This window comes from Montipora foliosa, chromosome 9, assembly GCF_036669935.1.
Source record: "Montipora foliosa isolate CH-2021 chromosome 9, ASM3666993v2, whole genome shotgun sequence".
Lineage (NCBI taxonomy): Eukaryota > Metazoa > Cnidaria > Anthozoa > Scleractinia > Acroporidae > Montipora > Montipora foliosa.
Window position 1 is genome coordinate 40561057 of NC_090877.1, and position 5000 is coordinate 40566056.

Here is a 5000-nt window from a genome sequence, read left to right on the forward strand (position 1 = left end):
TTCCTCTTGGCCTGCTGATCACTTTTGGGCAATAAAAAATTGGGGTCACCGAGCTCGTTTTTCAGAAATGAGCAATTAAAGCCAAAATATAGGGTGTATTTGCAAGGCATTCCTGTTACCGTGATAACTTGTTACGTCACAAAAATGACTGCATCTTGTTCAGCAATATTTGATGTCTCACGTGGTACCATAACATTGCTGTTACGTGTTAAAGTGTCAATCCTTCTAATAACAAGGTCTCAAAAGTGTTGAAACTGGTTTGAGCCATCTTAAGGAGGCCCGAAATAGTTTCTCCTTTTTTCAATCATATTCATACAGTTAGGGTAATCATATAAAGGCGAAATCTGGCCAGGGTATTAAGTACCCATCGTAGATTTCTCACATTATATTTTCCTCCAAAAGAACGTTACCATGGCAACGATATTAGGCATTTCTATGAGCCTTAAAATCAAGAAACGGGACGGTGAAATTTTCCCATTTAGCGTTACCAGATAATGTTAGAAATACTCTCTAAAATATTTAAAATTCAACAAAATCTGTAGGTCAGTTTTTCAGAAAAATAAGTTTTTTTGAAATGTGCCTCTAATTTTTTTTTTTCACCGACAGAATTTTTTTAAATTTGAAAGACAAACGTTTTAAGAGCGTCTGCCTGAGAGACCGGGGCAGACTTGGAAATGAAGGTCGGCCGATTTCGCTTAAAATTGGTGCACAAAGTACTTATGTCGACTTATGTAATATGCCAAAGTTTCAGCTTCAACGACGTTTTTTTAGCCGAGTTCTGGATATCAGCCCCTCAGGGGTCCCCAGAGGCTGATTTTCAGTGCAATTTTGGCCACTTTTAAATCTCTCTTTTACCAACATGAAATTAATTTCAGGCAAAAACAAAACCATCTTTGTAAAGCCCTATCCTTAGGCTTTTATGGGTGAGAACATTAGCTAATGGAAATTTTTCGCTAGCCTGTGGCTGTTATCACAACTTGGTCATAATTGAAGCATATGGGAAGCAACCGGAAATGGCCTGTTTTTCAGACCAAATATTTTCCATGCCCATGTTTTATATCTTGAGGTCTTAGTATCCCTGCAAAGTTCAGCCCTTAGTTTAGTAATATCAAGAAAAAAATACTAAGGTTGAGGCTTTTTACTAAGAAAAAAACTTACGAGAAGATGGCTAACCAGGCCACTTCCGGTTAAAGTTTCAACAAAGCGTGTCTGCAAAAATCAGCCATTTAATTTCGATTATCTTTTTTCCAAGTTATGGTTAAAAGAGACCCTGAAGTTAATTGTCACCGAAAAGACTTGCCGTTAATAAGAAATTTTTATGTGATTGTTTTAGGACCGATCAGATAGTGGTCGGACAGCGGTTATAAATTTCTTGGAAGAAGTCTTGAAAATAACGGACAATAGAGCCGCTGCGAAAACTCTTTATTTACCTAACAACACATCTCTTGCCGGTAAATCACAATGCAAAATTGCATCTTTTTCGTCCAAACTGCAATGTTAAGTCTATCTCCTTTGTTCAACTCGTTCAACGTATCACGTCTGTGGCCCGTAGTAATGAAGCGCTAATTAAATCAGGATATAAGCAAGCTTTGTAGTTCCATTCAGTAGCACTACAACCCACCTGTTTGGGCTTTAATATTTTCTGAAGAAAAAAGAACTTATCGGTCTCTTTAAATGCAACCACAACACCTGTCGTGACACTACTTGAGAATCGTTTTGAACCTTTAAGAAATTTCGAAGACAGTTAAAGCTAATCGTTTAACACAAATTGCAGTCACTCTTCCAGTCTATTTGCAAAGTGTCTGGATAAATTCACTTACAAAAAACGCTTACCTGGCTTCACTTTTACAGACATGCCCCTTTCCTACAATCCCTTAAAAGTGAGGAAACATTAGAAACTTTAGCCCCAGCGATAAATTGGTCGCAAGTGCGTCGTTGCCAGTTAGATATACACAGGTCGATTAATACCGTACGTGACGAGGTCATTGTAGTTTGCTGGCTATGACTGACTTGGAATTCAGTTGTTTTCTCGTGCAGATTCGTCTCCTTGATATTGCAGAGAACGATTATGATAGAACTTGTATGAGAACCTCAATGGCATGATTTGTTTACTGAATATTTATTCATACCCAGTGCCCCAGTGTAAATGGCGCACGTATGTTGTAAATGATTGATAACGACGTCCAACACGGTCCGTTTTCGCCGCCAATCCGCTAAATTGCTAGAAGATTACTCACGAGCACTCTTTCTCTTTCTCTCTCTCTATCAGTATTTTCCTTTTGTTGCTTTCTCAAACAGCACAGATCCATGGTGGCATCCATACTGCATATATATCCAATGATAGGACAGGGGTGGAGTGGGTTATCCTTCCGGCAAAGACTACTGTTTTGGCAACTTGGGAAATAAAATATTTCAGCTTTCTTTGAGCCCTTAAGGACTTGGGGTTTTTTTATGGCACCCGTAGCTGCTGCAACTGGTTTAATGAAACGCATGGTCTCAACCTCACAAAGACAGGCCTTACCGAACTTTTAAGAATAGCAACCAAAGATCAGCTATTTCAGTTCGACGGTCAACTTTATGAGCAGGGGGACGGTGTGGCCATGGGCTCGCCCCTGGGACCCCTTATGGCAAACGTTTTCCTGTGCTCCATTGAAGAACAACTGGATCGCAACAACAAGTTACCAAGTTTCTATAAAAGGTACGTCGACGACACATTAGCCACGATGCCGAATACTCAAGGCGCAACAGCCTTCCTTGCAACATTGAACGAATGCCATCCTGCTATACAGTTCACAATGGAAATTGCTGAAAACAACAAGCTTCCATTCCTCGGTATGATGATCGAGAAAAGCGGGTTGCTACCTGACAACAAGCGTATATCGTAAACCAACTGATACAGGACTGCTCTTACATTACCAGAGCCATGTCGATCAGCGGTACAAAAGATCTCTGCTGAATACAATGCTGAACCGAGCTTACCGCCTGTCATCAACGAAAGAATCTTTTACGAAGGAATGCCAACATCTCAAGCGGATGTTTACCAAGCTTAAGTACCCAGTGAAACTCATCAACTCAGCTATCGCTGGGTACACGAGTTTTACGATCCAAAGCCGTCATGAAATTCCAACTGAAACTGACGCGGCTACGCCAAAACCGGTCAGAATAACTTTGCCATTTAAAGACCAAAAATCAGCCGACACAGCAAGACATCAGCTGAAAGATCTTGGCCGAAAAATCGGAACTGACCTACAACCAGTTTTTACGAGTCGTAAGATCGAGGAAAAGCTCAAGATACAAGAATAGAAGCCCGCTTTAATTAACCACCAATGCGTTGTTTACATTTTCAAATGTGATTCGTGCGATGCGGATTATATCGGTTATACCACACGCCATCTTCATCAACGCATAGAAGAAAATAAAGCCTCTGTCATTGGCAAGCATCTGAAAGAAGCCCACGGCGTAGCGTTCACTAGCTTAGAGAAAATGTTTTCTGTTCTCAAGAAATGCTGCGGGAAAATGGACTGCCTAATTCACGAAATGTTATAATTCATTCGCGAACGAAAACCAAAGCTAAACACGCAGTCTGACTCAATACGTGCAAAAGTATTTATTTAAACATATACTGCACAAACTGACACGTTAAACACCAATAACAATGAACGCTCATTATTCTAATGAAGCTTATCACATTTTATTTGTATATAAGAGCTACAATTTTACATCAGTTTTAACATTTTACTTGATAATGAGGTCATGGAGACTTCGAAACGTCGTAGTTTTTTACCGTTAATTTTTATTATCAAATGTAGTTGTAGATCACATGAAAAAGTAAGTCTTTATGGACTCACACTAAATTGCTGACCCTTAACTCTGGTTTCGGTAATAAGAAGCAACCTAGGCGGTAATCGCCCTGGAGGGCCATTATGCATGCTGTAGGTGATAAGGTAAGTCGTCACAAGGCCTAGTGCCCGCTCGTACCTGGGGGAGCTTAAATTGGTTACTGCTCTTCTTTCCTGGACAGGATAATAATCACTGGTGCCCATTTATACATCTGGGTGGAGAAAGGCACTGTTAAAGAAAATTGCCTTCCCAAGACGACATGTCAACGCCCTACTAACCAGGACCGCCCGATCCAGAGTCTAGCCCGCTAACGCGCTATGCCATTTCCTTTTTGTGTAGAATCCGAATGTAATGTGGACTTTAATCTGTCCTAAATCAACTATTGCAGATAGTTTCTTTTCTCGCAAATAAACAAAGCAGCCGGCAAGGTGTCCACTTTCTTTTGAAAGTGCTGGTCATTTATTTCTTCCCCGATGCATTTTCTTGATTTAGGAATTTTATTATCCTGTCCAGGAAAGAAGAGCAGTAACCAATTTAAGCTCCCCCAGGTACAAGCGGGCACTAGGTCTTGTGACGACTTACCTTATCACCTACAGCATGCATAATGGCCCTCCAGGGCGATTACCGCCTGTTTTGTCCCGGTTTTGTCGCTTTTGTTCGGTCGTTTTGGATCGAGAGATTTGAAAGCGCCTGGGATTTCCTGGCTGGGAAACCAACCAATTTATCTAGCTGGCTGGGTAATTTCTTGTGTGTCTTGCTGGGAAAAAAGGAACAGATATTGTTTTCCCAGCAACAGTGAAAAACACCTGAAAATGCCTTAATAACATTTATTTTCATTAACTGGGGAATAATAATACATTTTACAGCAAATTGGACGTTGGGTGGCCCTGAGAATGGTAGAGTGACTGCAATTTGTGTTAAACGATTAGCTTTAACCATATTCGAAATTTCTTAAAGGTCCAAAACGATTCTCAAGTAGTGTCACGACAGGTGTTGTGGTTGCATTTAAAGAGACCGATAAGTTCTTTTTTCTTCAGAAAATATTAAAGCCCAAACAGGTGGGTTGTAGTGCTACTGAATGGAACTACAAAGCTTGCTTATATCCTGATTTAATTAGCGCTTCATTACTACGGGCCACAGACGTGATACGTTGAACGAGT